This window comes from Ambystoma mexicanum, chromosome 5q (assembly GCF_040938575.1).
Source record: "Ambystoma mexicanum isolate Mex_15411 chromosome 5q, UKY_AmexF1_1, whole genome shotgun sequence".
NCBI classification, from domain to species: domain Eukaryota; kingdom Metazoa; phylum Chordata; class Amphibia; order Caudata; family Ambystomatidae; genus Ambystoma; species Ambystoma mexicanum.
Genome location: NC_090933.1, coordinates 889,777,931 through 889,800,309, shown reverse-complemented (window position 1 = coordinate 889,800,309; position 22,379 = coordinate 889,777,931).

Below are 22,379 nucleotides of genomic sequence, written 5' to 3'. Positions count from 1 at the left end.
GCACTGGCATTGTCGAAACTAGACTACTGCAATACACTATTCCTAGGCTCCTCTGAACACAACCTAAATAGACTTCAAGTACTCCAGAACAACTCACAAGAGAGCAGCACTCAGTCTACCCAGATCCTGCTGTATCTCCATTTACAGACACAATGCCAACTGGTTGCCTATCCCTGACAGAATCACACTACGCACCCTGGCCATCAAGCACAAATGCCTCACAAAACAGCCCCTAAATATCTGTCCGATAAAATCTGCAAACACCAAACCTCACGTACCACCATATTGTCTCATTCTCACAACCTTGTGGCACCAAGGTACAACTTCCCAGTCCAAGCTGCCAAATGATGGAACTCTATTCCCATCCCTCTCAGACAAGAACCCTCCTTCCTCATCTTCAAAGCCAGAATAAAAATTGGCTGAGCAATACATTAAGATATTACTGTTATGTTTAACTGACCACTGTTTACTTATGGTATTGTACAAATGTCTTCTGTTGTCTGACCCACCTGTAACCATGGTCCCAATCTCTGTAGCTATATTTGCCTTCAATGTACATTGCCACACCATGCTTGTAACCTCTAAGTCTCAAGCGCCTAGTTACCTCATGGTTAGGTGCGCGATATAAATAATAAACAAATACAAAAAAATAGAAGAGAGAGTGTTTGCCTGGTTGGTGAGAGCCAAAGCATCATAATACCTGCAACTGCAGAGAGGATCGGAGGTGTTCAACCTACTCGGCGAGTTCACAGTTTGAAAATGACTCTGAGATGTTCCGATGCTGCTCGCATGGTCCAGGTAGGCACTTTCACTCATTTATGAGTGAAAGAAGTTTTACGAATATTCTTGAATACCAAACTATTAAAAAGCAGTACAAGTGGTATATTAAAAAAACAAGTGACTGTAAAATTGGGAATATGAGTTTATGGAAAGGCCAACATCCGGGAGAGGCAACTTTGTTAAAAGCTAATGTCTACAACTATTACACAAGACAAGAAAATTTAAAGCCTGAGCAATATAAGTCCAACAGATAATGTCAAAGACGAAAGGGGAGTAATAGAAGACACCCGGGTTGTGAAATCCGTTATTCATGTTTGATGTACTCTATAACAACAGCTAATATAAACACAAACTGTCAAAGCCAAGACAAAAGCAGAACAAATCTGTGTTTGGTTACTGGTGCAGTGGGAAACAAAACAAAAACAAAAAGTGGCAAAAAACCTACCCTTCTGAAGAAGGTCATTCAGAGGGAGAGAACCATAATTTGCAGAGAAAGAGCAGAAAGGTGAATCTTGCTTCCCTGAAAGGTTGATACCGGTTTAATGCTACTAAACTAAAGAACATTGTGAAGTTGTTGTTGCAAAGTTGTTCAAGTTGTGGGTTACCACTGAAGTGTGTTCTATTTGTTCTATTTGTTCAGGCAGGGGAGCATACCCGGATTGCAACCCTTTGAAATTGTAGGCCTGGCATGGAAGTAGACCAGGTGGCAGACGTGTATTTGACAAAAAACGTTTGTCCAACCAAACAATTAGTTGCTTGAGTGGTACTTTGAATATTATTATATAGGCCACCCATTTTTTATTTTGTTTCAACTTTGATTCATTTTTCATTATATTTCAGATTGATTCATGTCTACTAAAAACTTTGTCTTTCTGTTTCTTGATGTTTCAATTTTTTCTCCCATTCATTATTGAATTTTGCATTACTAAATACCCTTGTTTCCTCTTTTTCTCATTAATGAAAATGAATTTATGCTTTTTAAATCATTTCCCTGTATGTTTGGTTTCTTTGAATACTGTTTTTTCCATTCATATGCATTATTAAATTGTTAACCAATCTACCTCACGGATTGTTTGCAGTATCTATAGAGGCTTTAACCAATTGTGAGATCTGTTTTGGATACACATCAATTGAAATCAATTTAAATTACTTCTAAAAACTAAATTTAACTCAGTGGATACCATTGTTTGCCTTTTTTCTTTAATGTCCCGATCCACTTTTGCATTAGGGACTCTCCCTAATTTTCTTTTTTGTATGAAGACCAGGTGGTAGTTGACAAAGTGCTGAACTGTTGGCCTGACACTCAATGTTATATAATTGATGGTGCTGAAGGAAGAATTGTATAGTCCCGCTGCGGAGGAGTTACATTTCTTGAAAGCATTCAGTTGTGGCAAAAATCATCCTGACAAAGACAATTTGTGTTACCTTGTGGAGAAGATTATTTTGTGGTCCATTCTTATGTGCGGTACAAATTAACAATAAAGTAAAATTAAAATAAATGCGAAGAAGAGAAAGAGCATTCTATTCTGAAGTATTGGAACTTTCTGTTGTCCACTGGAAGTTACAAAGAACTGTGTTAGAACTTTATTACTAACCAAGACTTTCTTATTTTCTTTTGACCTGTGAAACAAAAACCCTGGTTGAATCTGGGGAAGGGGAATTCACCCAGATCATAAGCCAAGACTGTGGTCACATTACAGGTTCAATTGTGATATTATTTTGTTGTGTTGAACTGCCATGCATTACCTTATTGATGTGTTGAATGTATAGGTGTCAGGGACAGATATACTTTGTTAGAGTGTTTCCGTTAGTTACTTTAAGCAGGGAAATCCTCGTAAGGGTAGGGACAGTGAGGCATTCATCCAACCTTTTTGAGTGAATAAAATGGCGAATTTTGAAAACTCTTTACAAAGTCGTCCCCCTCGCATTTCTGACCCCTCATAACTTATTCAAGCAAAGAACAGCCTGCCTTGTCCCTTCAGATCGTGGTATCATGAACACTGTTTCTTACACTCTGGACCTGCTCTTCTCCAAGGGTTTTCTTCCACTTAAGGGCTTCACTTGTGTGATCAACTTAGGTAGCACTGGACTGTCCATTGTTACTCCACGGACAGCCAGTGCCTCTATTGGAGCACACCTTTTATCTCCAGCAGATGTTACAACCTGCTATAGAAGCTTCGTGCATTATCAATGGACCAATTAAAGCAACTAGTTACAGCTGTCAGGACGCTCACAACTGAAGTTCAGTCGTTAAAATAATGTAGTCCTAAGACAAATGGTGACTGTTAAACACCCTCGCCTCCAATAAAACCTCCGGAAGCCTTACCATGTGGGAAATAAATTGGCAATCCGAAGAAGTTGAAGGAAGTTCTTGATGCATGCACCATATAATTTACATTTAAGACCTCCTTCTTTCCTTCTAACCGAACCAAAGTTGGGTACGTGATCTCAAACCTGGATTGGAACACGCTGGCATAGGTGACCCCTAATGTCACCACCAAAAACAGAAGGTGAGTAATTTCTCCGGATTTGTTACCAGCATGAAAGCCATGTTTGAGCATCCAGAACAGACTTTTTCTGCCTAAGAATCTTTAATGGATCTGCACAAAAGAAGCATGGATGTTATGTCGTACCATGACAGAGTGATACTATCTAGCATCTGGGACGGCATGGTAAGATGCTCTGCATGTAACCTTATAAATAAAAAGCCTTAACGATGATCTCAATGATGAACTAGCAGAGATGCCTCACCTGACTATTCTTACCAAATTGATTACCCTTGTGATGAAGCACAGCACAAGTACAATCTGTAGGCGCACCGGACTCAAAAAAGGCCAGTTCCTGCAGCCAGACTATTGCCAGGCCTTCCTCATCTGCTATCAAATCCCACTGAGGAGCATGAAGCAGTGCAGGTCAGTGCAGCGCTTGGACGCATGCCTTCATAAGAACACAGCAGAAGGTAATGAAGCTCACTGCATGTACTGTGCCACCAAGGATCATCTGGTCAGAGAATTCCCTTTAGAAAACCTGTTCTAGGCCCCTCTTCTTCCACCCTAATGAACACTTATCAGTCCAACAGTTGTATGGTGGTCCTTAACGTATCCATTAGATATGGAGAAACCATTTACTGGAACACTCCTGTCTTGGTGGACTGCAGGCCTCAGGCAATTTGATGAACGACACATGGTCATTGACTGTCTTCCTGGTATATTCAGGGAAACAGTTCACCTGGAGGAAGGTGTGGACCGGCAGCCCTTGGTTTCAGGACCCATCCGGGAACAAAGCGATATTTGGATGCTACCAACTCTTCCCACAAGATTTAATCAGAATCGTGCACTTCCCAATAATCCTCATGCTACCATTGTTGCAGGTTCACAACCCCTATTTTAATTGGGCAGTGGGCTCATTATTGCTAGGTTCCTATCCATGTGTTAATCATTACCTTCATCAAAGATCTGAAATAGAAAAAGGGATGAAGAACACAATGGTAGATCCCATACACAGGATACCTGAACAATGCCAAGCATTTTGGTATGTTTTTGCTGAGACTGAACACAGGAAGTTACCACCTCATCATCCCAATGATTTCGCCACTGAACTTCTCCTGTTTTCTGAGATGCCGTTTCGGTGAATGTTCGTGTTGTATAAGGCACAAAGGAAGGTGCTAAATGGGTTTTTACAGACAAATCCTCACAAAGGCCTGATCTCCGAGTCTCCTGCCAGTGTATCGCTGTTTTTTGTTCCTAGGAAAGGCACCACCAAAATGAGACCCTGCCTGGATTACCGGGAATTAAACAAGGTCCCTGTTAAAGGCCAATACCATTTTAAGCTAATTTCCGGCATCCTGGAATCAGTACAGGAATCTAAGATGTTTACAAAACTAGACATCACAGGACCCTACCATTTGATTTGCATATGTTCTGGAGACGGGTGGAAAATAGCCATCAGAACACTTTTTGGTCACTACAAATACCAGTTAATGTGCTTCAGCCTAGCCAATTCCCCTTCTATATTCCAGCACTTTATAAATCACATATTCGCTGACCTTCCTCTAGACTAGGTCATTATGTATTTAGATTACATCCTTATATATTCAAAGGATAGGGAAGTACATGACATGTCTGAGAAGTGTTAGTGCATCTGGGAGCATCTGTTGTTAGCCAAACCAGAGTAATGCCTTTTTCACCAATCCGGCCTGGGCTATATTATTACCACTGAAGGAACTACAATGAATCCTAGAAAGGTCACAGTTATCTTGGAATGGCCTACGCCGTGGTCTGTTATATAATGGTTTCTTGGATTTACAAACGTGGATCCAGTCATGGAATATAAGCCCCCTACTTACCAATTCCTACCAGTCATTGGACAGGCTATAACTGGGATTGGGTCATTTTGGGATGTTTGTGAGACTAAGACTCACGGAGAACCAAGAATGTTTGTCATTTATACCTGAAATGTTACTCCAGATGTCCAGATAGGGGCCAAAATTCAATGGGGACCTAGGAGTCATCTCAGTTTCAGAGACACTCAGACCAGGTCAAGTATTGACTCTAGGAAAAAAGGTCTGTTGTAAAGGTATAGCTGGCAGATTTTCCCAAGAAATGGCAGATGTTGTTGAAGCTAGTGATAGATGCATCCTGCCTATTGATGAACTTGCACAGGACATATGCTTCACAATGACTACCCAAAGTAAAAGGTATACCATCTACTAAACAAGAAATCCAAGTAAACTCGAGTTTCAACATCTCTTTTGACTTGACTTAGTACCCCAACCTGTTAAACATTCGACATATCTGAGGTAGGAAAGACCGTTTCACAAAGGATATGTAGATGAACCAATGAGCTGGTACTAGACCTGACTTGTCCCAGTTTATCAGAAACCCCATGTCCTGCAGAAGGGCTACCACCATCTGAACCTGTATTGTCAAGAGCTCTCTGTCCTGTGACATCAGGATCATATCATCCAGGTAAATTATCATTGTATGCCCTGTTAACAGAGCTTGGCTGCTAACAGCTACAGAAGCTTTATAAAGCACCATGGCACTGAGGATAGACCGAAGGGCATACTGGAAAACTCCCAGGTCTGTCCTGCCCAGAAAAACGGCAGGATCCACCTGTGAGAGGCGCAGGGAATCAGGAGCGCTAAACATGCGCCCTTGAGGTGCAGATGAACTAGCCAGCCCCCTGTCTGCAATAGATTTCTGAGGAGGTGAATGCCTTTCATCTTGTAATGCCTGTAGACCGGATTCACATTGAGAGCCTTCAAATTTATAACAGGTCTGATCTTTTCCTTTCTCTGAACTTAGAAGACACTGCTGATAAAGGAGTCTTCCTGCAGAGCTACTGCTCTTATGGTGTTCTTCGTGACCCACTCTCTCACGTCTACATCCATTTGCTGCATTTCATGCACTGCAAACCTGAATGGAGGAGGGGTTTGGACTGGCCTACCCCTTTTGAGGTAGGACCAAGCCTGATTTACATATGGTCTTTCCCTTTCTCTATTGGCTTAGCAGGCAAAAGCAAGGGTCTAGGGGGGTGCACAGAGGAATACCAGAGGTTCAGATTAATTTAAAACCTTCCAGTCATCACCTCTTTGTTTTGCCAATGTGCCATTAATGACATGTAGGTAGTCCTTTTCCTCCCTGTCACTTGTGGTGGCTCTAAGGGCTGGGGCTAGGATGGTGGAAAGCGTCATGATTCAAGACTGAATGACAGGGCTGTGCGTCTCAGTGAATGTGTGGTACAGATCTTACCCCTGAGATTCTGTCACGCTCAACTGGTCTCCACGGGGACGTGCTCGTGTGCGTAGGGTTTTGTCTGTCCTCATGCTGCTCTGCTTGGCTGGTGATGCTAGCTTGCGTCTCCCCTTAGTCCTTGCTTCAGGAGATGTTAGCCTGCAAGTCGAAACAAGATATTAGCTACCGAAGGGAGCTGGTCAGTGGTTTCACCTCCTTCCAGTCTATCCTTCACTTCTTCTGGCTCACCTCTGTTTTTTTAATGGGCGAGCTCTCCGTCCTGCACACTCTGACAGGGGCGCGGTTCACAGTCTTTCCTGGATCGAGTTACGTCACTGATCCGAAGGAAGTTGCTGAAGTAGAAGGCCCGGGAGTAAGCAGGTAAGTCTCTATTCCAATAACTGCTTGGAATGACTGCCTTGAAGTCTTTCTGTTCAAGATAACTAATGTCCGTTATTGTCTTACAGGTATGGTGTTAAGCGACCTTCGGATGATGGATGACCCTCCTGACAATGATGCTCAGGATTCCTGCCAATAAGGTTTGCGCTGTGCTGGGCTTGCGAATGTTCGTCTCTGTAGATTTCCTTTGCTATGTGCGACTAACCTGTTTGTCCTTTTCTATTCAGCAGGTACAGCGCAAGTCCAGGAAGAAGAATAGAAGATCCGTGTGGCGGTGTCGAGCTGAGGCACGCTGCTGAGTGAAGAACTGTCCGATGAAGTTCCTGGAGCGGGCCGATCAGGTGAGTAGCTACCCGAGAGGGTGCTTTTCGTTCTGTTCTGCAGATGCGGCAGTCCGTGGGAAAGCAGGAGATGAGAACTGGATGTACTGCAGGTAAGGCCTTTGATGCTTAAATAACTCCTGTTATTCTCTGTTCGCAGGTGCCGATGGATGGAAGACTCTGGATGGGCGTGGCAGAAGGAAGCAAGAACTGGTCTGACACGGTGAGCGTTACGCTGCATGAGTGCAGAATAACGCAAAGCGTGTTCAGATTGTTGGGTGCGGTTTAAATAGCCTTGCAAGTAGTTCCAAGAAAATAGTCCTCTTCTCCGTATCCCTTCTCTCAGGTAAAGTAGTTCCAGGCCACACCCTGAACTGAGTGGCTCAGCCTCTCAGAGCCAAGTTAATGGACCATGTAACTAACACCTCCATGAGCCTGGTGCCAGCAGCGCCAGGACTGAGTCCAGGTGAGCCTGGCTGGGGCCTGATAAGCCCCCAAGGGGGCCAAAGTCTGGGATGGCCCCACCAGTTTCAGGGTTTTGGGTCCCTGCACCATGACAGATTCCTGGCAAGCCATGCAGACCTTTACAGTCAGGGCAACGTATGTGCCTTGATGTATTGCCCAGACCCTTGAAGATGAAGTTGGTGAAGACCTCTAAAGTGTTGAACTCTTGTGCATCAGCAAGGAAGACATATGAGAGAAAATACCCAGTAGATAGGTTTCAGATCGTTGACAACTCTTCACTCATTTCTAGATTTGTCTGCAATCCACTCCCACAGCACAAATCTGATTTCCTACTCAGTATGTGTGATGTTTGGAAAGAAAAACGTCCCTATGTATAGGGTCCTCCATCGACATTTGAAAGATGCACCACCCAACTAAAAGAGGATAGGGAGATTATAAACCATTGGCAAGTGATTCATTCTTATTCATTATGATATGATATGATATGATATGGCATTTGTAACGCGCCTATACACAAGTGTTTCAAGGCATAAAAAGGCTTACTGTTTCCTGAAGTAGAACAACTGGTCTTCAAATGTCTACCCTCACTTGAATCTCTATTTTCCAATACTCTGCATTACACCAAAATATATAGAATAAAGTTTAAAATATTTTCTTGGGTTGTCTTTTTTGTTGTCCATGTCCCTGTTCTCTCGGACACAAACTCTAGAACCAACAGACCCTGGTATGCTGCCTGGAAGGCATCTGTGCCTTTTGTGTGTCAGTACCAGTCCATTACTACTGGAAGAGGACTCAGTGTAGGGACACAATTTCGATTATGACACTGATGCCATTGAAAAGTGTCCTGTGAACAGTTAGCCACAACCTCATCTTTTTGGGGTTTAGGGAGTGAACAGTGCCATACAGTCCCCTGTACAAGTTCTGCAGGTGGTTGACGAGGGCTGTTTTACCCAGTGAATGGCTGTTGGAGATCTTACCCCTCCTGACAGATGGTGCACTTGATGGTTTCAGCCTTTGCTGGTAAAGCCCCATCAGGTCCCTTAAAATAATTCCAGGTTGATCTATAATTATTTTTCCAAACATTTCTGTAAAGACTTCTTATAAAGTGACAGGCTGATGTGCCATGTGTTTTAGTGATAGTTTAAGTTACAGAGCTTAATTGAACACAGCATACCAGTTTATCTTTTGAAAGAAAACTATGCAGAAAGCATTGAACGTCAGTCCAAAACTAAACCTGGGTTTGTAGCATATGTAGTCTACTGCTAGTCGTGTCCTGCCCGCACAGGGTTAACGCGGCGTGATGAGGAGCCTTGTCACGCCGGCGGGAACCAATCAAGGTTGTGCACACTCGCACATGCGCAAAGGGAATCTGCCGTGTTTGCGGCAGAATGCAAATTATTAAAAAGTGATAACACCCATAATTCTCTGGCTTCATGTCCCTCATTCCTGCGCGGCATGCACACAGGGGAACAGAAGGCCACTGTTACGCGCACCTGGTCTCTGTGGAGGCGTTGGGTCATGGTTGCAGCCCTCCTGGGGGTGAGGTCGCTCGGGTCCGACTTCGCCCTCTGCACTTATGTGGTGACTGGTGGTAATAAGTGATGCTGCTCGGGATTGCTCCTACGTGGAGAATAGGGGGCGTGAGTATGCGAGTTTGTGCACCTGATCCCCTTCCAGACCTCTTCTATCAAACCGTGGTACCCGTGGGATGCACTGTCCCTGGAAAGCTCACCTGTTGATTAGTTTTGGCAAGCACTCCGTCCTGCTGCTTCTGGCAGGGGCGCTTGTATGATCTGGACCGAGTTCCTTCACTGGTCCCTTGCACGTGGTAGTCCAGTCCTGCTGCGACTAAGCCACTATACTTCAGGTAAGTGTTCCTGTTTTCTTTTGTCTTTCTTAGTCTGTTTTTGTTGTATTGTAAAGTTTGTTGTCTTGCATTGCTGTCTTTTTGATGTTTGCTCTTTTGCTTTCTTCCCTTGCAGGTGATGTTGCCGGCCCAGCAGAAGCTGCAGAACTCGAGGCAACAGCCGGGGGGAATGAGGAACGAAGCTGCAGCGGTACAGTAGCTGTAAGTTGTTAACTAGGGGGAGCTTGGTTCAAATGCGGCGCGGCCCTAAGATGGATGTTCTAACCTTGTCTTTTTTCTTCTTCACAGGGTCTGAGTTCGTGGAATACAGAGTGCGGTGCTGCAGCGTCGGGATCAAGATCACTGGATGTCAGGAGATGAGTCAACAGATGAAGCGATGAAGCACCGGTTTCCTGGAGGTGAGTATGCAGGAGAACTCCTGGTTTCCAAAGGTTAGTAAACTGGTCCAAGCGGCAGTGAGCGTCACGTTGCACGCGAGTGCACAGTAACCCGAAGCACCGGCCTTAAGCATGGAGCAGCTTATATAGCTGAGCTTCTGAAGCCAGGCCCACCAGGTTCAGCCTGCCTGCCACACCCTGCCACACCCGATGAGTCAGCACATGAGTATGTTCTCTGGAATAAAGGCTTTCAGCTCCTGGAAAGTTCTTGTAAAATAAAAGCACTCCTGCACTGAAATAAAGTAAAAGCACTCCTGCACTGAAATAAAGTGTTCCTGCTCACATCTCTATATGAGCCTGGCGCCAAAGGCGCCAGGACTGAGTCCAGCCAGGGCCCCTGCATTTATAGGTCCCAAAGGGACATAAGTGAGTCAAGTGACCCATTGCCCCATCACTAGATGGTGTGGTTTTTGTGTTCTGGGGCCTGTGGCCATGACACCCACCCTGAAGGGCACAACAAGGGAGACACGATAACTGGCGATGAAGGTGGGATTCCTGCACCCCAGCTGGAGAAAAAAAAAGAAAAAAGGACATAAATAAAACCAGGTGAAGTGATAGGAAAGACGGAATCTTAGTGGGCACTGTGACTGCGTCATCACGAGTGGGCAGCTGAGGAGCACCTGCTTGCAGTAAAGATGCCTGGGGATGGAGAGAGACAGCCAGAGGCAGGCAAGTGTAGCTTTCGAAAATGAAGAGCCCAGTGCTGCTGCCTTTCGGCGACCAGGCCCATTCGACATGGGTGGTCAACAAGCCCAAGGACAGAGATGGCAGAGATGGCTACGAAGATTTGAAAAAATGAATGCCTGCATATGATGAGAAGGCCCCAGACAAGTTTGCCAAGAGGCTGCTCATCAACCTAGTTGATGATGAAGTTGAAAATCCCATCCCCATGTTTCCAAATGAAAATGTCAAGACGTATGACGGACTTACAGATGCGTTGTGTACATACTTTGACCCCCAGCGCAACATCGACCACGAGAGACATACTTTCAACACAGCGTGCATGGAGGTGGTCCCAGCGGGATGAGACAGGAGAACAATTCACATCCCCCAGGGCACCAACGCGAGAAGAGACCTGGTCAGTCATGCTCAGCAAATTACTAGGAGGTCGCCATCGCCTCCACCAGAGCGAGAGAGACCTGCATGAATACGCGTACATGATGAGTGATGTAGTGACTGCCCCAGATGGAGATATCGAATTCCAAATGGGTGATCACCCCACCAAGTTTGTCATTGACACGGGAGCCACTCTAAACATCATGTGCATATCTGAATTTCACAAGATGGCACACTCACCAGAGCTAGAACCCTCCGAACTGAAGATATTCTAGTGGGCCACTCGAGGCCCAGTTTGAAATCATGGCAAGTTATCGACAATACTGAACTACAAAGGGAGAAGAGCCATGGCAGAGCTACAAGTTCCTCAAGGAAAAGTGCTGGGAAGTAATCTGTTAGGTCGACCAATTGCCCTTGAAATGAAGATTGCAGCCATGACATACTCCATGCAGCACAAAGTGTCAGTGGTGCAACGATTCCAAGAACTATTCAAAGGATTGGGGTGTTTGAAAGGGGACCAAGTCACCCTACACATAGACGGATCTACATCTCCAGTGGCGCAACACCTGCGGCGGATACCCATTCCCCTGCAGCCTCAAGTAAAGAAAGAGATCTAGAGTCTACTGAAGGAAGATATCATAGAACAAGCTTGTGCCCCACTCTGTGTTGCAATCAATTTCTTTGGACTGTTTTGTGGAGGGAAATAATGGATGGTGATCATGTGCAAATTCTCTCGATTCCATCTTGTACAGATGATCTCGTCCACAGCAGCCAGCACCGTCCTCCCTGAGCTGGATGTCATATTCTCAGCGTGGGGCATTCCTTAAACACTCAAGTCAGACAATGGGACTCCGTTCAGTAGTTGGGAGTTTGCCCGATTCATGAGCCACATGGGCGTACGTCACAGAAAGATTACACCCCTTTGGCCACAAGCCAATGGAATGATTGAGAAGTTGATTGGAGTTTAAAAAAGGTGCTGCAACAGAATGCATTCAGTCAGAGGTCACTGAACCAGGTGCTGTGTAGCATGCTGCGGGACTATCGGAACTCACTGCATGGAACAAAAGGAAAGTGCCCATCGGAATTGGTGTTTTAGAGGAATGTGAAGACAAGATTGCCCCACAGCAGAGACACCTGAGAAAAAGACCTAAAGGAGCTCCAAAATGAGGATGCAACAAAGAAAAAGGGTATGAAAAGATATGCTGATGAGAAGAGGGGAGCAAAGTGGACGACACTGCAAACGAGACACAAGGTTCTTGTGTGTCGGAAGCAAGAACGGAAGTCAGAGTCCCGATTTGATCCCGATCCCTTTGTCATCATGCAGATCAAAAGGACCATGGTGACTGCCTGATACCCAGGGCGAGTGATCACGCGGAATGTGTCACAATTCCGACGCTACCGAGAAGGGGAGAAGGATTATGAGGACGAGGAGAGTGCTGCGGAAGGTGTTCAAGCAAGGTCAGGGAATGAGAATGTGACCCCGACAGAGTCTGGGAAGCTTGCGGATGTGTCGATGAGGCCGAAGTGGTGCAACACAAGGCCCATAAGACTGATCAAAGAGATGTGAATCCACCTGTGAGTAAAGGGTTTTTCTGTTTGCCTAAGAGTGGGAGATGTCGTGTCCCACCTGAAAAGGGTTAACACAGCGTGACGAGGAGCCTCATCACGCCAATGGGAACCAATCAGGCTTGTGCATGCTCAAAGGGAATTTGCTGAACTGCGAAACCTCTATTACTAAAATAACCCTGCAGTTGTGGACCGACCACCACCTGATTGATTTCTCTCTAGCAATATACAAACAAATACCCAAAGATAAAGTCTTGGTACCACCTCTTTCAACTAGAAGCCAAAAAAATATCACCTCAGACAAATCACTACCACATATCCTTCCATCCCTCAATTCTCTCCCAAGCAGCTCCGATCCCAAACTCCTTGTAGAGGCATTCAATAATGCCATGTCTAAGGCCTTAGCCATTATTGCACCGGTCAAACTGCAAAAAAGCAAACAGAGCGCACATCTCAATGCCTGGTTTACACCACACCTCAGAGACCTCAGACTACAAAAAAGAAAACTAGAATCACTATGGTGCCTTACCCCCCTCAGATGAAAACAAGTTGCAACTGACCCACTTTGCAAATAATTACAGAAAGGAAATAATTCGCACAAAAAAATACCTCTATAATGAAAGAATATCCAATGCCAGTTCCAACACTAAGGAACTTTTCGTAATCCTCTGGGAACTGGAATCTCCCATTCCTCCCCTAGACAATGCAATTAAGGACAAACTATGGTGCACTAGCATTCAGAATGCTTTAACCAATAAAATAACTTCAATCCAAAACAAGATTGGCAATAAAAAAAGCCTCCTTGCCTCCCTCTGAGATGCAGTCCACCATCCCTATTGAATCCTCCAGCCACCCAGAACCATTTAGCTTCACAAAAGTAACTATCCAGGAAACGGAAAAAATTATGCTGTCACTGAAACTATCCAACTGCCAGGGCGACAACTGTCCCACCCAAATAATGAAAGATGCAGCAAGAGACCTAGCGCCATTCATCTCCAAACTAATTAATGCCTCATTCATGACTAACACTGTCCCAAGCAACCTAAAAAAGTCTTGGGTCCTACCTCTGCTAAAAAACAGACCTTGGACCCCTCCATCCCAACTAATTGCAGGCCCATTACCACGGTGACTTTCCTCCTCAAAATATTCAACAAAGTATCATACTTGCAAATTCAGAACTACCTTGAACCCAACCTCCTCCTAGGCACCTGCCAATCTGGCTTTAGGCCACAACATGGCACGGAAACAGCACTAATTTACTTAAAAACACAAATTGATGAGCTCCTGGACAAAGGGAAAATTGCCATGCTGCTCCCACTCGACCTGTCAGTGGCCTTTGACTTGGTGGAACATGAGGTTCTATACAAACACCTAGCCTACGCGGCCCACTTCTCGAGGGATGCTATAGCATGGGTCCAGTCCTTCTAAGACAATAGAACAATGAGAGTTTTCTCCCCTTCGGCATCGGCAGACCCTATCCAGATTACATGTGGCATCCCACAAGGCTCTTGTGTATCGCCAACCATGTATAATATATTTACCAAGCCCCTATTTGACAAATTGGACAGACTGGGTGTCACCTACACCAATTATGCGGATGACACCCAGAACTTCATCCCCCTTTTAGGCAATTTCGACGAGGATACGGCCTTGGTAAATAAAATAAACCTTATTCAGGCATGGATGGCATCCCATGACCTCTGCCTGAATGACGACAAAACAGAGATCCTCATCCTTGGTTCTGCTGCAAACCTAAAAAAACTGAATTCAAACTATTCCTCCTTTAACATAGACAGTAATACAATCAAGGTAGTTAAAGAAGTAAAAACCTTAGGTTTTTACCTCGATTCTACCATATCACTAAGGAAACAGGTTAACTTCTTGGCGTCATCTACCGCCTACACTTGTAAGCTCATCAGGGCCTGCAGACCATTTTTATCCAAAGAGAGCTGCATTATCCTTGCCAACGCCTTAACACTGTCAAAATTGGATTACTGCAATGCCCTATACTTAGGGGCCAACAAATATATCCTAGACAAAATCCAAATCCTACAAAACAATGCCCTTAGAACGGCCTGGAATATTCCCAACAGAGAACATGTCTCAGTAATCTGAAGAGAACACCACTGGCTAAAGATAAATGACAGGATCCTACTCAAAGCAGTCTCGCTAACATTCAAATGTCTCAACACCACAGCACCCCCATACCTCACAGAAAGAATGGTTAGGAGATCATCTACCCGTCCCTCTAGAGTGGCCAACTCCTTCTGCCTAGAAATACCTAGATACAAGGTAAAACATCCTGGAGGAAATAGTTTCCCGGTGAAAGCTGCCCAGTCCTGGAACGCATTACCTCCAGCTCCTAGAGCTGACCAATCATACCTCAGCTTCAGGCGGAAAAGCCCTGAACTGGTTGCTGTCCAATGATACATGATCCCTGCTGGACTGGACTCAACTCCTATGTATTTACCTTTGTATCTGATCTATGTAACCCTCGTTACAGTTTTGCTATACTTATATTTGCTATGTACATATCTATGTATCTGTATCTATGTAACCCACTGCACCTTTCTGATGTATTTCCTGTATATTTTTATTTCGTGTTTCTTCCTAATTCTGTATCTATGTCATTGTGTAACCTAAGCCTTAAGTATTCTTGCTTTGTTGCACCCAGTTACCTACGGATTTGGTGCGCCCTACAAATAAATAAACAAACAAACCAAACAAAGCTGTGTAAATGATTAAAAAGCGATAACACGCATCATTCTCTGGCTCCGTGTCCCTCATTCCTTCATGGCGTGCGTGCAGGGGAACAGAGGCCCACCCTGAAGGGCACCACAAGGGGGAACATGATATTGCTTAAATTTCAAAGTGTGAAAACGGGAAATAGGGACTCAAATCCCTGGATACCCACTTAAGTGGTTTGCCTCTGATCACAGAGTTTGATTGATTTCCCTGTACCTTTTTTTGCATTGACCGCAGGATTTGTTATCACCCGGGAATTCTTCTTATCTGTAAGCACTATATAAAAGGACTCATTCAGTCATGTTTTAATAGGCCACAGTCATGCTCTATTTACAATAATATTGATCATTTATGTAGTGTATACCACAGACTGAATTCTCTATGAGCTCACGTATGGCACTTCAATTGTGAGCCATAGCTGGCTCCCTTTGAGCATACATGAAGTAAATGATAGTAAAATGTTTGGTGGATGGGAGGCGGTTTGAGAGGGCAATGCAGAGCTGTGTGTAGGGGCATTTAAGAATGTGATAATGACTGGGGGATTCAACTCCCTTCCCCATGTGAATAGTATAATATGTGGGACAAAGAGAGGCAGAGGAGCCACCCCAGACTTCCCTGCTAGTCCCCCCTTTTCCCTTTGCTGAACCTTACGTTTTCGCCCCGCTGGGGGCGGGGATTCACATTGCTGCCTGATGCTCACAAGGGGTCCTCACAACTGTATGCCTGTGCGTGACATTCTAGAAATGGAAGAACATTTGTATGCTTACCCATTGCTAAAAAGTCTAATGAGGCCTGGTCCCCTCCGTAGCTATCGCCCCCGCCCCCGTACCTTGTAAGAACACACAGAGGCAGGACTGCATGCTATGGAGTCCAGGCCGCAACTGACGGCACAGGCTCCCTTTATTCTTACAGCGCATGCAGGGCCTCATTCCAGCCCACGCATGCGCGCTTCACTTCGTAACATCCCTCCTTTTTCATAACAAACAAATAAACTGAAACAGTGGGATAACCTACGAAATGTCAACGGGACACACAGTGATAATCATTACACACACAACTTGGTGGAGGCCAGGCTTGGGCCATTACCGTCCCTTCTGGCCCTTTAGGTTTCAGGGTCCAGAATATAGTCCTGGAAACGGGCCGGGCATCGTCATTCTTCCCTGCGGGGATATTGCCCCTCCTCTCTGCGTGCCTCTCGAGGAGACTCCAGCAGCACTGGGTCCCTGGGGTCACCGCCCGGATGTTCGTCGGGGCTGTCTCGGAGGTCCACCTCCTTGAAGAAGGAAGAGTTCCTTGTGGCAGTTCCGATTTGGTCTGATGCCGTCACCATGGAGCCTTTGACGTGAGTCACTGCCATGGGCTTGGGCTCTTAGTTGAGGGACAGCTTCCCCTCCGGATGCCAGGTGCAAACAAGGACGGTGTCCCCTACTTCAATGTTCACTGGCCTGGGATTCCTCCGGATGTTCTCACACTCATTGCGCTCCCTCCTGGCCTCCAGGGTCTCCTGGTTATCGATGACCGCAGGGACCGACCTCCCAGCTCCGGCAGTAGGCTCCGTGGGCACCGGCTGAACAAGGCTTCGGCTGGAGTCATCCCGGTGGATTGGTGGGGTGTGGCTCGATACACTCGATACACTCGTAGGAACTGGTATAGATATCTCCGCAGTTCGCCCCTTTGACCATGGGTAATCCGAAATACCTTCTTGAGGGTTCGAATAAAACGTTCCACCTCACCATTAGCTCGTGGCCACCCAGGGGTGACCTTCCAGTGTGTGACACCGCATTCCTCCATGAATGCCGCAAACCGGAGGCCCTGGAACGGGGGACCATTATCTGAACACAGTTCTTGTGGAAACCCGTGGGTGGCAAAGATTTTCTCCAGCGCCTGGATGGTGTTATCGCTGGATGTGGACTTGACCAGTTCCACCATTTCCACCTCCCGGTAGCGGGACCACTGATCTATGATGACCAGGAAGTACCTCGCCCGTTGGACCCAAAGTCCGCGTTCACCGTCCCCCATGGCTGGTCGCTCCCGTCCATCGACACGATGCAGGGCTCCCGAGACACTGGCGCAGCTGCTTGACACCAGACACACTGTTGTACGTGCTCATCCACCCTTCTTTCAAGGTCCGTGAACCAGACTTTGGCTCTAAGGTGTGCTTTGGTCTTGGCAGTCCCCTGGAGGCCGCTATGAGCAAGCTCTACTACACGGTCCACCAACACCAGCGGAACCATGGCAGACTGAGCCAGCTGGAAACACTCATCTGCTTGCGAGGCTTCCGCCACTTCCTCCAGTGTCAGTGCGATGGGCATGGCTGCCACGACCACCTGCCGAACCACCTCGGCACAGTCTCCGCCTGACTGAAATTTCTGTACATCACCGGCCCTGGGATGGCGGGACAGATAGTCTGCTGGGTTGTTCGTGCCAGGCCTGTACTGCAGCTTCACCCCATACTCCATGAGGGTCAGCATCCACCTCTCTTGGGGGCAGCTTGGATGATGCCCCTGTCATTATGGGAATCAGGGGATTGTGGTCTGTGACAACCGACACAGGCTTTCCCAGTATGTATAGCCTAAATTGTTTGCAGCCCCACACAATGGTCAGTGCTTCCCTCTCTATCTGGGAATACCGTCGCTCAGTATCGGTGAGAGCTTTGCTGGCCCATGCTACGGGCTGCATCTGCCCTTGAGTGTCCGGCTGAAGAAGTACTGCCCCCAGTCCCACCGGGCAGGCATCTATGACCAGTTCTGATTCCTTCTTGAGGTCAAAGAACGCCATTGTCTCCTCCCCGGTGAGCGCCACTTTGATGGTGTCGAACCCCTTCTGCTCCACCGCTGATCATATCCAGGCAGCGCCCTTTTTGGTGAGGGCACAGAGAGGTTCCGAGAGGGAGGCCAGGTTCTTGATGAACCTCCCACAGTAGTTAACCACCCCCAGAAAACTGCGCAACTCGGACGGATTGTCTGGTGCTCTGGCCTCTTGAATATCCTTAACCTTTCTGGGGTCCGGTGATATCCCGCCAGTGTGAAAGACAAACTCAAAGAATTCAATACTATTTTTCAAGAATTCGCATTTCTCACAATGTAAGGTTAAGCCGAGGTCTCGAATCCTGTCTAGCGCCTTCTCCAGCCAGGCCAAATGTTCTCTTTCCGTGGAGGCATATACCAAAATGTCTTCACTCAGATTGATCACCCCGGCCAGGCCAGTCAAAACACCCCTGATCACTTTTTGGAATACTTCTGCGGCTGAGGATATTCCAAAAGTCAGCCTCTTGTATTGATATAGACCGTTGTGAGTGGTAAAGGTGGTAATATACCAGGAGTCTGGATCTAGTATAAGCTGGTGGTAACCTGAACGCAGGTCTAGCTTTGAGAACACCTCGGCCCCCTGCAGCTCCCCCACCACATCGTCTAACGTTGGTTTCAGGTGTCGCTCCCTTTTGATGGCCATGTTGGGCAACCTCATGTCCAAGCAGATGCGCACGGCCCCAGGCTGTTTGGGCTTTCGATGCCACAACAATGGGAGACACCCATGGGGTAGGGCCCTCCACGCTCTCAGTGATGTCTAGGTCAATGGGATTCTGAAGCTCTTGTTCCACCTGCGCCCTGAAATGAAAGGTACTACGTCGGTGTTTGAGCGCTGTCGGCCTCACGGATTCATCAATGTGCAGGCGTGTCGGTTCTCCTTCGAGCTTGCCTACACCCTCAAAAAGTCCTGCACACTGCTCAATGAGGCCATGGATGTCTGACTGGTACACAGATAGCGCGAAGTGCACTATATTCAGAGGTTCAGATGCTGCGCAACTCAGCAGCAAGTGTAGAGAAGGAGTGGATGATTTTCTCCAAATTAATATATCTTGGCTTTCGACTCAGCCAATGCTGGCGGTCCTGGCAGTGCCTCGTTGCGTTGCAAGGCCATCACACATACTGACGCGCCCGTGTCAAAGAGGACTGGGGTCAGAGTTTCACAAATGTCAACCTCACACATGGGCTGTCGGTGCTTCTTCGCGACAGCATCAATATTTGAGATGAAGAATACATCTTCTTCTTCTTCCTCCTCTGCAATGTCCAGCTCTTTGAGGTCTTGCTCAACAGCAGCCACGCTATTCTGCTTGTGTGGGCCCCTACTGTTCGCCCTGCTTTGGCCTCTTGGGACAGCCACAAAGTTGGCCGCCCGGCACATTCTGGCAAAATGGCCGGCGATGCTACATCTTCCACACACCCTTGTCTTCGTGGGGCAATCGCCAGAGTGTGGGAGGTCATACCCACACTTCTGACATTGTTGGGGGACCCCGCCCTTCTGCGGTGGCTCAAATTTCCTTTGGGTCCATCTTGGCCGCTGCGGCGCAGAGTTTGCATTGCGCCCGATGGCGTACGCCTCCTCATGTCTACCAGTCTTAACTGTGGTGTCCATTCTCGAGGCACGACTGTCCGCCAGCTCATATGCTCTCCCCATGTCCAGAATCTGTGTCAGAGTGAGCCCTGGCTCACAGAGCCCTTGGCGACACAGTTTGCCTGAACTGCAACCTTGAATGAGCTGATTTCTTACCATGCCTTCCTCATTCTCCCACTGGCACATGCTTGCCATGTGTCTCAGCCTCCCATAGAAAATGTCCAGAGACTCATCCTCCTGCTGCTTCTCCCCACACATCACAAAGCGGTCAAAGTCCCGGTTGGCCAAAGGATGAAAGTATTCCTTGAGGGCATCTTTGGCAGCTTTGTACGTGGCCGCCAGAGGGTTCAGTAATTCGTATATCCGATGGACCTTGGAACCAGCAGCATACAGTAGGGTAGCTACCTTCGCATCATCCTCTGTCTCACCGGTGGCCCTAAAGTACATCTCAAGCTTCTTAACCCACAGCAGCCACTTGGGGCCCAACTTCGAAGGAGGTCCAGACATGTCAAATTCTGGCATGGGTGCCAGCGTGCCTTGTTGTCGAGGCCCAGGTCTGACAGGGGGCAGCGCCCCAAGAACAGGTGGTGCCACCACCACTTGACCATCATCGTTGTTGCCCATGCCTGCTGACTGCACAGGCACCTCCCACTTAACAGAGGCTGCAAGTCAGCACCAGCACCGTAGTTGTCCGTACAGGTCCAGTGCGAGGTGTGTGTACCCTTCAACAGGATGTCCCAGGACGATGTTGCCAGAAAAATTGACCCTAGATGAGGTCAGTTAACCCACGCAGGTATTCATGCAGATCTCCAGCGGAGGTGGGCAAGGATGGTAATACAGTTTAAGCCCAGAGGAACACCAGGAAGACAGCAACAGCAGAATGTCCTTGAAAAATGGGTGCTCCAACTGGGCCAACGTCCAAAATCGGCCAAAATGGTGCAAAACGTCCATAGAAACACAGCCAATAGCAGATCAGAGCTGTGAGTGTCCCGAAAATTCACATCCTCCAAAATGTCCACCCCACAGCAGGATGTTCCTGAAGACAGCTGCACAAGTAGACCAAATATTCATAATTGTTCACAAATGTCGATAATCATTCATATAGACACAGCCATTACTAGAAAATAGCTGTGAGAGTTCCAAAAATTGCCAGTATGGTGCATGAGCACCCCGTGAGGGTCCGCCACCGCAGTAGTCCACAAAATGGTGGCTGCACATGCACCGTGCGGGTGACATGACTAGTGAGCGCCGAGAATAAGGCTGCGGAATCAATCGCTCGATTCCGAAATTCCCTCCCCACTTAGGCGTGTCCTTGTCGCCAGTGTTAAATAGTATAATGAGGCCTGGTCCCCTCCGTAGCAATGGCCCCCGCCCCTGTACCTTGTAAGAATACACAGAGACAGGTCTGCATGCTACGTAGTCCCGGTCGCAACTGACGACACAGGCTCCCTTTATTCTTACAGCGCATGCGTGGCCTCGTGCCAGCCCGCGCATGCACACTTCACTTCGTAACACCCATGTCGATAATACAGAAGATTTCTGTGCTAGGAAAAAAAATTATCTATTTCTGCCAGGGATGGGCTCTGAAAACAGGAAAAAACACGATTTTTCTCACGCACGTTTACCGCTGCTGCAAGAAAAAAGGGAAAATAAGTGTTCCCTATTTCCAGTATGCTTGCTTGAGTGGACATGCTTGTACTTGAAATAGAAAACTGTTCTAGCACAAGCAAGCACCCCGATGGATGGCAGTTTGCCCTCTTCCATTGGGATTGTGTCTGCTTTAAGCCCTAAAACTTTTTTTGTAGAATCTAAAAAAAAGGTGACCATTCGAGGCACCTCCAACCCCCTGAAATTGTTTATAATTCAAAGTTTAATTCGCAAAAGTGATAACTGGTTTGAGCATGACTAATTATGACTATGCAATACATAATGCCAATGTAGTGCAATAAAATGACAGATATGAAGTCACAGCAATCTTAATACGTTTTGGTTATTGCTCCACTTATAAGTCCGCAATAAGAAGTTGATTCCCAACCTGTCACGCTCTCCTTTTCAGAAGGGAACAGTGCATTGCTTGTTGGGAAATCTCACAATTGCCCGCAATTCCCAATATTTTGTTTTTCAAATATATATAAAAAAGGAACAAGGAGGGAAAAACAGAAAGAAAGAAGATAAAGAAAAATTAGACTGAGAAAATATAGCTTTCACGCCCCAGCAGTCGGGCAGACATGGGCTTTAGTGGCCTGCCAGCCTGAGCATTGGTAGGCCTGAGCAAAGCAAGGCCCTAGGCTCAGGCTGCGGGCCGTTAAAGCCCATGTTGCCCCCCTACCCCAGCGGTTGCGTGAAAGCTATTTGCACCTTGGAATTTAAAAGGGTGCGGATAGTTTTCTTTTTATTTGTCCGGCGGGAGATCAGCTCAGCACGAGCCCATCTCCCGTCGAAGAAAAAAAAATATTTTAAAAGATGTCAGCCGCCATTAAAATGGCAAATGCACTTGGTCCCTTTTCAGATGATGGTGGCCATGGAAAACATGTTCCAAAATGGCCGCTGTCATCCGGAAAGGAACCTCGTCTCTTTTTCTATTTTAATGAAAGCAAAATCTTTCCTGGGAAAGGCA